Source organism: Narcine bancroftii, unplaced genomic scaffold (assembly GCF_036971445.1).
Source record: "Narcine bancroftii isolate sNarBan1 unplaced genomic scaffold, sNarBan1.hap1 Scaffold_121, whole genome shotgun sequence".
Lineage (NCBI taxonomy): Eukaryota > Metazoa > Chordata > Chondrichthyes > Torpediniformes > Narcinidae > Narcine > Narcine bancroftii.
The window spans coordinates 165,545-183,117 of record NW_027211856.1 but is presented as its reverse complement, the minus strand read 5'-3'; the positions used below and the strand labels follow the sequence as shown (position 1 = coordinate 183,117).

General features: G+C 43.4%; 1 protein-coding gene across 2 annotated transcripts in view; it reads right to left on the bottom strand.

Moving 5' to 3' along the window:
- The window catches only part of LOC138750352 (uncharacterized), a 68,068-nt gene extending 54,129 nt beyond the window's left edge, over positions 1-13,939 (bottom strand). For both annotated transcript variants that reach the window (XR_011349278.1, XM_069912427.1), the window contains exon 1: positions 13,645-13,939. The gene's annotated coding sequence lies outside the window, so the exon portion shown is untranslated. The remainder of the gene's footprint in view (positions 1-13,644) is intronic.
- Between the last annotated feature and the right edge of the window lie 3,634 nt (positions 13,940-17,573).

Sequence of the window (17,573 nt, the reverse complement as noted above, 5' to 3'; positions counted from 1 at the left end):
TTTGACATGAATGGTAGATGTGAATTGTGTTGAAGTGAATATTTTTCATTGTATTCAATATATTTTTCAATCAATTCCATGTTCGCTTCCAAAGATACTCTTTAAAGAGTTATGCAGGCATCAGAATATTTTTATAGAAAGGTACTTTGGCAAGAGTATTGTTGCAAAAATTGACATGGAAATATGCATTAGGGACTACGATGGCCTCATTTTCAGAATTATTTGTTAAATTTACATGATAATTATTTTTTTTATGTGAAGACATGGTCTAAAATTTACAGTCTTTTGCCTCTATTCCCTCTTAAGGAGTGGAGTAACATTTGCAATTTTCCAGTCCAGACTGGGCAGACAAGGATAGATGGACTTTAAACATGAACATGGTGAGTAATTAGCGAAGCTATTCATTCAGATATACTCCTCACAACTAGGTAATTCCAAATCATCCAAGTTATAGGGTTCCATATGAGAGACGAGGCCAATAGCCGCAGAGATCAAGACAAAGCAGAATCATACACACCATTGCTACCAAGATTTACATTAGTGTCATATCAGAGTCAATGCGATACTTTAAGATGAGTTACAGCACAGTAACAGACCCTTTAGGCCCACAAACCTGTGCCTCCCAATTCACCTTCAACCCCCCATACTTTTTGAACAGTGGGAAAAATCTGGACCCCCTCCCCCACCCCAGAGGAAACCTACACACACAGGGAGAACATAAAAACTCCTCACAGAGAGAGCAGGATTTGAACCCCATCCCTATCACTGGCAGCGCAACAGATTTGCAATTGTGCCATCCACTGACGAACCATGTTGGACAGGAAGAAACTCAAATCAAGAAAGTCAATAAATGGAGAGCATCAATATTTCATGAGTTGGTACGGATTAGTCCAGATTTTGAGAAAAGATGGATGGACAGTACTTTGCAACAACATAATGACAGTCAGTACAAAAGAAGCCACAGCGAGCTTGCATGGGAGCCAGGAAGGGAAAGTAGTCACTTCATTGAAATGGAAGCAAGAGAATGGTCTCAGGAGCCAGAACCCAAGTGAGAGAAATTCTGGTTCATGAGCAAGTCACGAAAACCCAATGCTGCCTTCCAAAGTTCATTCCAAAGGCATTCATTTAAATTTATTTCTCCAGTTTGGGTATTTTAGATCATTAATATTCCCCAGTATTCTTCAACATCTGATGATGAGGTGTTACATGTGTTGCTATGAGGTGTAACAATGCAGCTCGCAGTATTTGCACAGCAGATATAATAAGGGATCCACCCTTCCCCCTCTCCTTCATAGTGTCTATTTAAGACAAACATAATCTGCAAAGAAATGATGATGAGATCACGAGATGAAGCAGTAGAACTTCATTCATCTTTTGATTTGATCGTCTAAACAAGCTTTAAAAAAATTACAGAGCAGTGAGGGTCTGGGATGCATTGCTGGGGTGGAGGTGGGGGCTGGCACAATGAGGACATTCAAAAGACTAAGATACATGGATGGAAATATAATAGAGAGTAATGAGTGTGAGGTAGGGAAGGGTTAGATTTGTAACGGCACTGATATACCATCGTTTACAAACAATTAAAGAATATCCTCACTCATTTCCTCCAGAAGACAATGCAGTCGACCTTCTTTATCCTCCTCAAACACAACATTGCATTCTTCAACTCTCTAAACATCACCCAGCCAAACCCCTTTGACCTTCTCCTTAGCTCAGTGCCACATGGTGATCCTGATGCTCTCCCTCTCCCCCACTCCTGCATCCGAAATCCATCACCCATATACTGATGCTTAACGCACCTGCGCATGTGGGCTATTCCTCCAGTGCAACGATCCAATTACATCATCAGCGGCAACTGGCACCATTCCCAAAGCAGGCAGATGCATCACCGTGACAGACCCCTCCCCCCACTCCCACCTCCAGCCTCCGATCCATGCAAGGAGGCGAATGAATATAACTGTCCCAAGTGTAACGGTCTGGAGGGTTGACAGTTCAGCCTGATCTCGTATGATTCTGTAAGTCAGGGTATGCAGGTGCACGACTGGTCCTTTCGCTCTGGCCCTGATGCAGAATGTGAACATTCGAAATACACTGGCTTCAACCTGTTGATGGAAACAGTGTTACCTTTTCCATTCCTGTCAAACAAAAAACACTATGGATGGTGCCATAAGACCTGGAAAGAACCATCGTAAATTGGCTAAAGTGGTTTACAAACAACATCATGTCAAAGAAACACACGAGAACACTGTTGTGAATCATTTGGCACATCCACTGCAGATGATGCTGCCACATAGGAGAACCTCAGAGTTATCTCATTTTCTCGAAGACGGTCAAGATAACTGACCTGTTCATGGAGCACTGTGTCTGGTCTAAGATTCACAAACTCACCTGGCAAGGTTAACATACAGTCATAGAATAGCTCTACCACTAAAAATCCATGATCTGCCCTAAGAGCTGTAGTCACGCAAAGGAGAACCATGGGAAAACATTCGCTACATGTCGATGTATTGCCACCTGCTGTCAATGGTGCTTTCGATCATCAATGAAAATGCTCAAAGAAGCTGTTGGCCTTGAAATGCTTCGCCATAATTCAGGTAGTGCCCAGAGGATCAATGAGAGCTCGGACCAATGCTGACTCGAACTGAGACCCTCGATCTGTTGTAATAGTGCCCAGAACACCAAAAGATTTAATCCAATGATCCACAAAAGTCCAAGCAATTGTCTCTACAGAGATGCCGATGATAGGAATTTCATCCTGCCACCTGGTAGTCCTGTCCTCACCCGTGAGCAGAGGCGTACATAGCCGAGATGGCGGAAGTGGACCTTGGAAGCCACAAGGTGCACGTGCTGGAAATAGGAATCCAAAACAACAAAATCCCCCAGCTTGAATTTCATGTGCCTGGAGACTTTAGGGCGTTGACCCAGCAAGCAAGTCCTTGCACATAATCCAACATTCTGTTTAACACGAAGCCAGGTAAGATGTTCCTTAACCAGTTTGATTGATGCTCTTCTACCAAGAAGAGATAGATTGTGAAGAGAAAATCTCCTGCCTCATAGCCACCCACACATACAGCCTAGTCCTTCCTGTTGGGGAAAAAAAAATCAGACCAACTTTTCAGCCGATTCATCCAAGGTCACATCTTGAAGATGGAAACAAGAGTTGATCTGGTTACACCGGATGAAATCGGGATCAGTGCACCATGCATGAGCATTGAAATTGATGTCAGTAGTTGTATGTAATGTCGCACCTGGATTGGGCACCAACCACAGCATTCGCTTTCTCTCAGATGTCATGTGTGTCCGATGAAAATTGAAGGATGAAGTCCAAGTGCCGAATCTCCCTTCGCAAGTAGAGATACAGTATGCATAAGAGGCTGGTGGTCTGTACAAATGGTCAAAGGATGACCTTCCAGTAAAAAAGCTGAAATATTGGATTGGAAATTGGGATTCATGAGGGAATTACAAAGAAACCTTTCCAAATTGTATCTTCAACTTCAAGAGGAATCTCCAAACCCAGACTTGAATAAATCAAAAGAAAGATGGGAATTGGATTTGGGAACTGAAATTAACCCTTTTTTCTGGTCTGACATTTGTTGGGACATAATTCATGTTTTTGATACATTTGTTAATTATAACTTATTCATCAATTATATTTAATGCCACATAAATTAATTTATTCCTAGTTTTTCAAATTCATGTTTTAGATCTGAATCCCATCTTAAAATTGATTGTGGGGAAATGCAAAATTGTATTCCCTTAGCAAATGTGACTTATAATATTAGAATTGGGTATGATACATACATCAAAATATGGAAACCATATTTAGATATGGGTTTGGATATCTAATGTATTCAATTCTCCACCCCACCACCACTTTTCTTTAATCTTAATGGTTGAACCTTATCATGTTGGTTTAATTCTACAATTTTATTAATTTTCTGTCTTTCCTTTTGGGAGGGAATAGATATCACAGGAGCTTTGCACCTAGATCTGTATTATTTTTCTTTTATACTTTTTTCTCTTCTCACTTTTATGTACAGTACAACATTTATTTTTTTATTCCATTTTCATAATTGAAAGTATCGTTTGGATACGATTCTATTATTATATTGAACTGTATACAAAACTATAAATATATTTTTTTAAAAACTGAAATGTTTCACTGCGCGATAGATAGCTAAGAGTTCTTGCCCAAGTGTACTATATTTTCCTGAGCTGGTGACCACTTGGCTGGAACAAAAAATGCCAAAGTTTCCAATTGTCCACAGACTCGTTGTTCAAACACTGGTCCCACAGCACTGACAGATGCATCTGTGGTAAGAGAGCAAGGCCTTGGGCATTTGATGTACAACCTTAGTGGCATTTGTAAGAACAGTGTTCACATCATGGAAAGCATACACAGCATCGTCTTTCAAAGTTAAGGTCTTTTTGAAACAGACATAAGATCCTTTGAGTCATTCAGCAAGAGGTAATAGAGATGCTGTGGCATTCACCAGGGAACAGCAATAATAATTCCTCATACCTAAAAACCATCACAACTGGCCAACCTTAACGGAGGGAGGAAATTCTCAAAATTCACGTACTTCCCATTCATCAGGCAAAATACCATGTTGCATAACTCTAGGCCTCAAAAATACAAGATCAGAAGCACCAGAAACAATTTCCTGGCATTGATCACGATGCCGCATTCCTCAAGCCTTGGAAACGATGAGATAAGGTGGCTCTTGTGCTCCTCTTCATCCACACTTACAACCAGAATCTAATTGATGAACACAAGCACCAAACAAACCCAAGGCCAGTGAGTTCGTGGTCCATGAACCACTGGAATGTCTCAGCTGCATTCCATAGACTCAAACATGCCGAATGGGAACATCACTGCTGTCTTTGTGACATCCGGAGATTCAAATGGAATCTAATAGTAAGTACATTCTAGATCTATTTTAGCAAATGCATATTTGCCGTGGAGGTTTGCTGAGAAGTCTTGTAAATTTGGAATATTGTATCAGTAAGGCACGGTGGAATTGTTCACGGTACCATCATCTCTGCAAGGCCGCCAATCCCTAGTTTTTTTCAGAACCATATGCAACCGTGAAGCCCAGCAGCTGTCAGATCTGTGGAATACGCCAAACTCTTGCCAATCCAAGCTTGCGATTTTAAGATAATCTGGGGGTATTACGAGCCTGCGTCTCAGACCCTGCCTTTATATGGTGGCTTATTGCATGTCTGTACACCGTTACGATGGGGTCACGAGGCGAGGAAAACACTTGAGCAAGGCTTGGAAAGGGCAGGAACTTTAAGAACAAATGCAGCTCATTTGCATTCAAGAGCTGCAGTCCACACAGCGTTTTTTCAAATACATCACGGAAAAATGTGCCAAGAAATCCACTCCCAAAATGGAATTTGCCACATTTACAACTGAAAAACCACCCAAAAAATTGCAAGACAGAAATGAAGCACGAGTAACCTGTGGCCATGTTTGAAAAAGAGAATAATTTGTAGCTGAAAGAACACATGACATATTAGAAAGACTATGTTCCTCAGGGATTGGAGGGATCGGCACCGATCCAAAGTGACAGATAATTTTGGAGTTTTACATAGAGATGGCAAACAAATAACCTACTCCAACAATTGCCTCGAATGTTTCCATTTTTCTCAGTTGCCTTCGATAATTTCTCTCAAATGAGAACAAGATCCCAAGACAAAAGAACAGAACCAGGCCACCAGGCCCATTGATCCTGCTCTGTAAATACACACTGATCTACTCTACACTCCTTCAAATTTCCAGCCTTTTCCCCATATCCCTTCATGCCCTCACTAACGAGATACTTGTCTATTTCTTGTTTAAATACTCCCAGTGATCTGGCATCCACTGCTGTATGAGGCAGTAAGTTCCACAGCTCCATGACACTCTGGTGAAAGAAGTTCTTCCCAATCCCTGTTTTATATGGATAACCTCTAATTTTCTTGTCCTCGATTTACCCACCAAGGGAAACATGTTACCCGCATCCACCCTATCTAAACCTTTCAAAATACAAAATGTCTCCATGAGCTTTCTTCTTTAATTTACGATACTCCAATGAATACAACCCAAGAGCTGTCAAACACTCCTTGTACATTATATTTTGCATTCTGGGAATCATCCTCGTCATTCTCCTCTGCACCCTCTCCAAAAACATCACATCCTTTCTCAGATAGGGGGCCCAAAACTGCACCCAGTACTCGAAATGAGGTCTCACCTGTGCCCCATAGAGCCTCATCAACATCTCTTTTCCCTTGTACACTATTCATCTTGAAATGAATGCCAACATAGCATTCGCTTTCTTCATTACCAATTTCACCTGGTCATTAACTTTTAGGTTTCCTTGCACAAGGACACCCAGGTCCCTTTGCACATCCAAGGTCTGAATTTTCATCCCATCCAAATAGTATGCTTCCTGTTTATTTCCACTGCCAAAATGTACAACTGTACATTTCTCGGTGTTAAATCTCATCTGCCATCATTTTGCCCAGTTTCCTAATCTGTTTATATCCTTCTGCAACTTTACGGTTTCTACACTTCCTACTCTGTCCCCTATCTTGGTGACCTCCGCAAATTTGGCCACAAAATCATTTAAACCACAATCCAAATCATTAATTTCTTTTTCCTTGGAATATATCTACCCTGCATTCCTTTTATTACTGCCACATGCCAATCCAGAATCGATCATTACTGAACCTGAACATGTTTATAGTGATAAACAACTTCTAATAAATGTTCTGGGTTTAATTTTTAAAAATCTTGTTGTGGTTCCTCTTTGGAAGTGGAATTCACAAAATTTTCCAAATATCTTTTCAGCAATAATTCTGTGGTACAGAGGATTACTCATGTTTCCTCGAGGTTAAAAGTTGCATTTTGATTTTGTTGTCTCAACAGAACATTGTACAAGGTGAAGGCTGATTAAAATGGATTCAGTAATGATGGCCTTCAAATTTTGGAAGATTGAGAGGGGATCTCATAGAGACATATAAAATTCTAGCAGGACAGGACAGAATGGATGCAGATGAGATGTTTCCAAGGATGGGAAAATCCAGAACCCGGGGCCATGGTTTGAGGATAATAGGCAAACCATTTAGGACCGAGATGAGGAGGAATTTCTTTACCCAGAAGGTGGTGAATCTGTGGAATTCATTGCCACAGAGGGCAGTAGAGGCAGGTTCATTAAATATATTTAAGAGGGAATTAGATATATTTCTTCAGTATAAGGGTATTAAAGGTTACGGAGAGAAGGCGGGAACGGGGTACTGAACTTTAAGATCAGCCATGATCAAATGGCGGAGCAGGCTCGAAGGGTAGAATGACCTACTCCTGCTCCTATCTTCCATGTTTCTATGATAAACTGCTGTTTCTACAGGGAATTAACTCATGGAAATGTTCTAAATACATTCATTGGAGATAGACCTCTGTGAAAAGTTTACTGCCCATCGGCAACAATCCTTGAAAAGAGATGAATTATCACTCAACAGCGCAGCCCAGGAATAGGCCACTTGGTAAACAATGTCTGTGGTGACCATGATGCTCATTTAAATTAATCCAATCTGTCAGCACATGGTCCATACACATCACCCATTCCTTCTTGTTCATGTGCCCAACCAAATGCCTCTTAAATCATGGTGATTTCACCACTATCCTGGCATTGTGGGCCATACCCCCACCGCACTGTGCAAAAACCTGCCTCACTTTTCTCCTTTGCCCCCTCTCATGTTCAATATAGGCATCGTAGTATTTTTACATCTCCCACGGGGGCGGGGGAAGAAGAAATCTACCTTCTCCAGGACTACAATAATTGGATAAATTTTAACCAGGCCATCACTCAGCTTCCAATGCTCCAGAGAAAACTATCCAAATTTGACAAATCACTCCTCAGAGCCAATGCTCTATCCCAAGCAACCCATTGATAAACTCCTTTTGTCATGCAGCAACTAGAATTGCAGAAAACACTCAAAATGTGGCCTAACCACATTTATACTTCATGCCCTGCTCAATGAAGAATAATTTCTTTAACGCTCTACACTTGTGTTGCCACTTTCAAGGAGCTCGCGCTTGCACCCCAAGATCCCTCATTGCAAAACTACTACAAGTCCTCTCAAAGTGCAAGGCACTTGTCCCGATTAAACTCCATCTGCCATTTCTCTGCCCACATTTATAAGTCATTTGGTTTGGAAGGGAAAATACGAGGGGAGCTGGGTGAATTAACAGGAAAGGGAGAAAAATATGGGGGGGTGTGGGCAGGTTACATGAACTTAGAAAATTCCATATTCATACCATCGATTCACAAATGCAATAAGAGATGGTTCCTCTGGATTTGACCTCACCCAGACAATGGAGGAGGCAGAAGACAAAGGTCAGAGTGGGAATGGAATGGAACTTAAAACAGCTTGCGACCATTAGCCAAGATGGCCATTGTGATCCAAGTGGAGGCACTCAGCCAATCTGTCATTTACTCTGGATTGGGTTTCCTGCCACAGAGTGTAAGGACATGGTTGGAGGAGGTGATTGTGAAACATTACCCTGCATGAGAATCCCTGGATGGTGGTAACTGATGTAGATTGCAGGAGAAAATGCCCGAGGACTGGGAGGAATTAGGAATCTGTAATTATTTGAAAGATCTTACTGTAAGATTCATTACCAATGAGTAGGAAAGCAGCTTCACTCTATTCTCCCTCTCCCTCTCAGTAAGATTTAGTTGATAAACAAAACAATCTTTCAGCAGCCAGGGGCAAAAGGGCTCTTAATTTAGTCTTGCAATCAACAGACTTTGAAGATACCCACCATAAAAGACTCAAAATTCAATTCTAGATTCACTTCTGGTGGAAGTATGAGAGCCAGTGGCTTGATTAATCAGATTAGCCTTATTCTGAGTTTCCATTTTGACTTTCACACCATCAAATGAAAGCCCCAGTTTTTGATCCCTAAGTATTTTCTATCCTTACCCACTTTGCAACCACACCTACCTGAAATTGGAACAAAAAACAGCTAATTTTAACATGTATAAATCATATACAAAATAATTTACCCACATTTTCACATCACCGTAGCCACTGAGGGATAACTTGTGCCCATCAGGAAACTTCACCAGCCACTAAAGGGTGATATTTACCTTGGTGTTAATGACTCTGTTCCAGTGTTACTTTCAGACATAATGACATCTTCAACATGCACAATATTTCTTTTCTTACTGACCAGACCTATAAAGCATTGTGTAAAAATGTGAAAAGCTCAAGTCAACCAGGAGATACAAACTTCTGATTGCAATGTTGTTGTGCAAATTTGCTACATTACTGAAGTCTCACAGTGATTACTGTCATGATAATGAATATGTATGAGATGTACCGGAAGTCACGTGGTATGAGAGGGAGATAAGAGCACAAGCAGGAGAACAAAGGAAACTGGAAGATAAAGACACTGAGAAGTTTACCTGATAAAACTTGTGTTTGATGTTTTATTAACTTCACATTTCAGGCCACAAATGTGACATTGGCGACGAGGATGGGATCCGAACCCACGCGTGCACAGCATTATACTCAGACAATGTTCCACAATTCATTTCAGAGACATTTGCGGAATACATGAGGACCACAGGTACCTACCATCATAAAGTAACTCCGAAATGGCCGCAAGCCAACGGAGAAGTAGAGAGACAAAATCAGTCCATTGAAAAACGATTGAGGATTGCACACGCAGAAGGACAAAATTGGCGAGAAGCATTGCTATCTTATGTGGCTGTCTATCGAGCAACGACTCACGCAACCACTGGAAAAAGTCCTGCAGAAGCATTTTTTGGGAGAAAAGTCCGCACAAAAATGCCAGAAATAAAGGAAATCTGAGACGACCAGGAGATGAGGGACCACGGTGCTGAAAAGAAAGGTGCAGCAAAGCTGTACACAGATTCAAAACGTGGAGCCAAGTACTCAGACGTCATGCCAGGAGATAATGTTCTAGTGAGGCATGAAACTGGTGGTAAACTAGACCCACCTTATTACCATCAACCCGATACTGTCGAAACCAGAAGTGGCAGTATGGTGACAGTCAAGTCTCCGACTGGAGTTCTGTATAAGAGAAATGTATCAGGTGTAAAAAAGTACCAGTCCAGATACATCGAGTGAAGAGGTTGAAAGGCCAATACGAGATGCTGAAACTGAGAGACCTGATGATGTTCCAGAGGCAGTTACCAGCACTCCTGATGAAGTGACTAGAGCGCCAGAAACACCCGAAGCCGTGGCGAGCAGTATTTCCGACGCTGAGAGTGAACAACCGAGAAGCGACGACAATATCGCAGCCAGGCCGAAACGAAACCGGAAAGTGCCCAAACTATACGAAGACTTTGTGCCATAGTTTTAATTAGAACTTTGGGACAGTATTTTAATCTTAAATCATAAAGTGCATGTATGAGTACTGTAGGAAGTAAATTTTATGTAGTTGAGTTATAGTATTACCATTAGTTACGATGTTTGTATGTTTCCGAGGGATATTGGTAATTGAAGGTAAAGTTTATTTCTGATTAAAGGAGGGATGTCATGATAATGAATATGTATGAGATGTACCGGAAGTCACATGGTACGAGAGGGAGATAAGAACACAAGCAGTAGAACAAAGGAAATTGGAAGATAAACACACTGAGAAGTTTACCTGATAAAACTTGTGTTTGATGTTTTATTAACTTCACATTTCGGGCCACAAATGTGATACTTACAACAGATATTCAAAATCAAGCAATAACAGAAATAACAGAATATTACAGCACGGTACAAGCCCTTTGGCCCACGATGTTGTGTTGATCTTGATATTTCTAACAAAAAAATAATACCCTGTAGGACCTACTGCGATAGATGCTACTAAATAAAGGCAAACACATACAAAGGTTGTCAACTCCAGACTGGTTTATTACAGACATACACAGACCTTTTATTCCCTGCCTGTCAATGAGAATATTAGTGAACACCTTCCGGTCCACAGGACCAGCAGGTTAAAGCTAGGAGCCATTAGTGCCCCGTGCCTTTAGGCAGGGGCTTCATCTGATCCACTCACTGTACTTTGGTGCCCAGCACTGTTAGCCCGCGACGTGTCAGGTAAGTCTGTGAACCGATGGTGGTAGTTCGTAATATCGCGCTGTGCTTCCGCTACAACCCTGTTTTTCTTTCACTTATGTATGCCTGTCTAAGAGTCTCTTAAATGCTCCTTACGTGATATTGTAATGGATAAATATATTTGAAGAATTTGGTAATATTTGGGATTTTGGTAAGATTTAGAGTAGGTTACATACATACACACACATACATTTTAAAACATCTTATTTGAAAGACTGAAGAAATATTGAAGATCTCTGGAGAATGTTATGCACATTCACAAGTAGGTGTTAATTGAACTGATGTCATAAAATGAATGACCATTGTTTGGAAATGGAGCCAGGATGGCTACAAGTGCCTTTCTGCAGGGTGCTTCCAGGAAAGTCACTTCTCGGTTTTGTTTATCTAACACTAGGTTAAGCAGAAGAAAGAATTCCTGTTGTTTGGAATAAGAGGAATGGAACTCTGTAGTAGCTTGCAGAAAGACGTTACCATCTGGAAAACCCTAATGGGGCAAGGTTCATCAGTGAGACACTGAGGTGACTAATGGTGGTACCTCAGTTGTGGAAATCCTGGAACAACAAATCTCTCTCTAAAAACCCTACAAGACCTATCCTGAGCTGTAAACATTTACCTTTTGAGCACCAAATCCTGGTGAAATTTATACACATTCCATTCTGTGCACAGCAGAATTGCCTGCATCCAGAGAACTTGGAAGAAGGAGAAGTGAGATTGAACTATGAACCAAATAACTTTTCTTAAATTTAAACACATTACAAACATGTGCACTTAGAATTAAAAGGGGGTTAATTGGGGTTTGTTAAGTACAGAGTTAAGTTAAAGTTTGATTCTATTTTCAAGATTAAATTTGATTAAAAATAACTTCTGTTTTAAAAACCACTTGTCCTGGTGAATGTCTCTTGCTGCTGGGTTTTGGGATCCTTTGGGCTCTTAACAATATCTGTTTGGATAATGAGATTGGGCCTGTTCAAAGTAGGAAATGGCTTCTACCAGCAGGAATTTCTATTTGATAAAAAAAATATTGATAGGTGGCTGGCCACATACTTTTCCTAAAAATTAATACCCTCTCCCTCCCTAAACCACATTCAGCCCCGTGACATCTTTCTACGTTGCATTACTGGGATCACCAAGGACCTGACCCATTTCCCATCTCTCCTTGCAATGCCAATATGGCAGCTGCCATAAGAACTGACAAATCACATTTTAATTCAGCAAGTAACATGAAGGTTATCCTGACATGCTGCTTAAAAGGAAGGGTCAACAAACCTTCCTAATTTTCTCACTTCATTTTTATTTTGATTCCCATGGGGCATTAGCAAAAACTGTCTTATCATAATTTGGCTCACCAAATTATGAGTAAAATCGTGATCCCTGTTCATGAAAACCCATTACTTTCAATGTTACACAGATATATTAGGAAGAATTCTGTAATAAAAGTGAATAAAACATTGAAAGAATTTTCCACTTATCAATGCTGAGATTGTAGCGTACCAGGTGACCGGGCAAGCATAAAAGGCCAAATCACTGCAACACTTGGACAGTCCAAGATGGCACAGAGTCCCCTTTACCACTGAGAAGGAGCCTGGGCCTAGCACCATGTGCGGGCAGAGATGCCCTTGACTTCCGCGTAGCGGCCGGCCAGTTGGAGAGTGATGCCACAATGCAATGATGTCACTTCTGGAATTCAGGGGCACGTCACCAGAAGTGGGTGGGCCAGTGAGCACACGTGGGGAATTTAAAGCAGTAAAGCCAGTCTTTGTTTTACACTCACCTTGTGGGGACATCTCTTTATTTGGTTGCGCTGCTGCAGCAGATGCTACAAATCAATAACTTCTTACTTGCTGCAACCAAACAGGTCTGCAAGATACACCAACCAAAATAGAAAATATGACCAGAAATCCCAGAGATCATAAATTCAAAAGGATTGGTGAAATCTTGACTCTGTATTGTTAACACCAAAGTCCCTATATTTTTAAGGCATTTGGACAAGTAACTGAGAAACATTGCATTTTAAACACATGGTACGTCAACTTTAAAAAAAAAACATCTAACTTTATGAAGAATGTGATGCTACAACAGGAAAAACGGATGGAATCAGACACATTATATGAGCATTGGGAAGCAAAGAAAAATGGATTGGTTTTCCATCCCTTCCGAAGCGACCCAATGACACCGACAGGTCCTCCCCGACCTGCGACCGTAGTAGAGTCCAAAGGTCCCACAATGGTCGCTTCGGGGTGGGGGTCCACAATGGTCGCAAGTCGGTGTTTTGACCCCGTGCGAAGAGCCCTGAAGCCTTAGAGCCTATTTTTTAAATCAAATGATTTGACAAACGAGAACAGAGACACAGGGCACAAAAGACCCAAAATGTCCGGATTGACTTTGTAACTCAGGATCCATTGGATGGGGGCAGCCATCTTAATTTCTGTGCGCATGCGCCAGTCATCAGTTGGCGCTTGCGCAAATGTTTCGCTTCGCTCAATTAGCACATACGTATCTGCAACATATGCGCGAACTCACCACACATGCGCCAACCAGACTTGCCAATCTCCTGCCCCCGCCAACTCCCGCTGCAAGTTACCCCACGTCCTCCAACCTCGCCATGTCGGCGTCATCAGGCCTCGCACCGACGCCTCGGCTCCACCCAAACAACCCGCCGGTACCGGCCGCTCCCGGGTGGGTCCCACCGGGCTGCTGGTCGCCCGTTTTCCCTGGACCACGCGGCTGAGGATCACGGCGCCGCCGCCAATTTCTTCCCGTTGGGTCAGCGGGGACGCGACGGACCCTGAGCAGACGATGCCGCCGCAAACGTCCCGCCTCCTCACAGCACGAGCCAATCAGCCCGCGAATCCGCCTATCAATCCAACCCGACTTCAGCGTCCAATCAAATAGCGGCCTCACCGAATCAGCCCATTGACTCGCGCAACTGAAGCAACCAATCAGCGAGCGATCGAACACACAGCGCACCCACTCAGCATCGCAAGGCAGAAGACAGGCAGTCGAAGGAGCAGGAGACCCTTCGGCCCTTCCATTTCCAACTACCCCAACAACTCAATCAAATCCTTAGATTTCATAGGATCACTTTGTCTTGGCTCCAGGATTCCTCTGATCTCAAGAAATACATTGTACCCCAACTACAAGGGAGACTATTTATTCTCAATCTTTCCTCAAAATTTATTACCGCTTCCAATTTAATGTCTGTTAATTTTTTCAAAGTATCTGCATCTAAGTTAAATGCATATGATCCCTCTACGAATGTGTCCGCCAATAAACTCATCACAAGTCCATGGATCCCAATTTCAAATGAACCTTCAATAGGGTAGAGAATTCCAAGGATATTTCATTTTCATTTCAGACATTTCTTAAAGTCTAAGCAGCCGATCGGTTATTGGGAAATTGTGACACTTGGTGTTCGGCTCCTTTGCATTATCGTCTTTCGATCCGTGCTGCTGTGTCCTCTCATAATGTTGTAAGATCATCTCCCTTTTTTCCAATGACAAAGAGATCCATATTCAAACTTTCCTCCTATCACCCGGTTAAAACATCCCAGAAACAAATTTGACAATATGTGTGCACTTCTCATTCTTCATATGAGGAAACTAGACATGTGACTCCCGATGTGAAATTGGAGTGTTTGCGCTACTGTGAAGGGTGGAAAGGAGGACACACACTCAAGCAATCAAAGTTAAAGATGCTTCATTACACTGGCAGCTCTACTTCTATTCTCTCCCCGCTGCTGTCGACAGGAGTGATGTCACATCCGCGCCGGCGCCCGATTGGTCAGTATTCCTGTCCTTGTTGAATCCTTCCGTGCGGGTTGTCCCCTGGGATGAAAGTTGTTGGTCCCCGTGGACTCTGTGCGGTCACCACGTTCGTCAGCCATCTTGTGTATAGGGTGGATTCCCAGTTAGCATGATCCCCCACCTCCCCAGAACCAGTGATTGGAGCACTGTTCGCTGCTTTCAGTCGCCTATATCTGTGTCGTGGGGGCTGAGTAGAGGCCAGTTTGCTAATGTCCAGATGGAGGGGGCATGAGGTGGTTTATGGGGGGATTTCTTTATTCTTTATTTTATATATACCACATATATTTGTATTTCATTTGTATTATTATTAATTGTGTTAATTTTTTGTGTATATAATTTATAAATAATATATTTTTTAAATGATCAGAGGTCAATCCACGGGACCTGAAGAGGCCTAGAGCAACTGGGGACACCCTCCTGCCCCCCACCACCCCAAATATCAATGTGATCCACTACGATCATTTACAGAATCATCGAGGACCCCTTCACCCGGCCAACAGCATCATCCAGCTATTCCTGTCGGGAAAGAGATCCAGGATTTTTTCAAAGTACACACTCAGTGTACTTATACAAATACTCCTCGACTCTGCTATTTATTCAACAATATGGAGTTATTTTTCTGGACGTGCTGCACATGTATCATTTGTCTGTTAGTGTGAGGGCTTGGTTGTGTGTTTACATGTGTTTACCCCAATAACGCTGTTTCATCAGGTCGTACTTGTGTTATCCAATAGTTATAAATTTGACCTTGTACTTTGGAGCAGGTGCAGAAGAGATTTCCTGGATCGGAGAATGTATCTCATGAAGCAAAGTTGACTGAGTAGGGCTTTTTTCTTCCCTAACCCCCCCACCCCACAAAATTGACATTATTCAGAAATTATTTCCAAAGAGGAAGACCGTTGCAAGTCCTTTCTCCTCCTCTAGTTGAATCCAGATATTCCCTTCACTGCACATTGCTGTAATCGTCTCTGTTTATCTTCATTGCCACCATTTTTATACCGTGTGGTTACTGCCCCCGTCTGCTGTTGGAGGAGTTCCCCTTGGTCTCAGCCTCTCAGTGCCCAGTAATGGGAGGGTTATGATCCATCCCTATAGTGCCTTCGTGTTGGCAGCGCCAAGTCTCCATCCATTCCTCATCATGTACTCCTGCAGCCTGGAATGTGCCAGTCGGCAGTGTTCCCCCTCCAACATCTCCGCTTGCTGAAAGACTGACAGGTTTTAACATAGAACACGAGAGCACAGTACAAGCAGTTCAGCCCTCGATGTTGTGCCGACTGATGTATTCCTACCAAAATAAAAATAACTAACCCCTTCCTCCTTCATAACCCTCCATTCTTCTTTTATCCATGTGACTCAGAGCCTCTTAAATGCCCCTAAGAGGCTGAAGCCTTCACCACCACCCCAGTTCTTGGGGTCGTCCCATGTCCCTGACCTGGTACGCATACATTGCATCCCCTCCCCTTGCCACCCTCCTGCTCCCTTCACCTTGAGCCAGTTGTGAAGGTGGTTTCTGTTCCAATAGGTGTTGGGGACCTCAACCAGGGAGCAGATCCGAGAGATGAACCCCAAGTGCACCGAATTCAAGTTCCCACAGATCAAAGTACGTCCGTGGGCCAAGGTGAGTGACCCAATGGTGAACTGGAGCTCCAGGGATGGTCTCCTTCCTCTGGCTCCATCCCCAATACTGTCCCCTGTCACCCACCAGGCCCATCCCCAAAGCCCCCATCTCCCACCAGGCCCGTCCCCAAACCCATCCCCCTGCTGAGATCGTCCCCAAAGCCTCTGTCCCACACTGGGCCCATCCCCAATGCTTCACCCATTGCTTGGACTGTTCCCAGAGCTCCTGACTCCCACCAGGGCCTTCACCCAGCCCCTGTCCCCCAACATGCCAAGCCCAAAGTCCCCATCCCATCCCCCCTCACCTATTTGCCTGTACCCAAAAGCCCATCCCCATCAGGTCTGTCCACCCACCAGACCCGTTCCCTCACTGGAACCCTCTCCAATCAATCACCCATCACAACTTCCCCACCCCAGTTCTTGAACCTTCTGCCACCCACAGGCCTTGGAATATGAGCTGTTCCTGGGACCCCCAGACAATGGAGATGTGGGGAGAGCAGTGTGGTCCAGTCTCCTTGCCGGTGGCAGCATCCCAGACCTTCACTGAGCTGGGGAATTCCCTGACCCCTGGCACCGGGACATCTGTCCCATCTGAGCCAGTCCTCTCTCTCCCCCCCCCCCACAACACTGGAGGCTGTGCCCCTGTAGCTGACTGCTACAGTACACACTACCCTTCACCATTTTCCCCAGGACTCCTGCTCTCACTTGTCCTTCGACAAGCTGTGTGACTACAGCCTGGACCTGCCCCCACCTCATTACCCTTGGCCCTGTGGGTGAGTGGGTGGGACATGACAGGGGGGACGTAGGTGGTGGAAATGGGGTATGAAAGTTTGGGTGAGAGCCGGGAAAGAGAGCGATGATCATCTGGCCAGGGAGAAGCATTGGGGACAGTGTCACTGGGCAGGGGTCAGAGCCTCAGGGAAACAAGGGCACTGGAATTTGAAGCAATCACAGCTAATGGAAAGTAGGAGGAAGAACCCTGGGAACCATTGAGAGTGGCGAGGTTAGCGTCGCGGTTAGAACAACGCT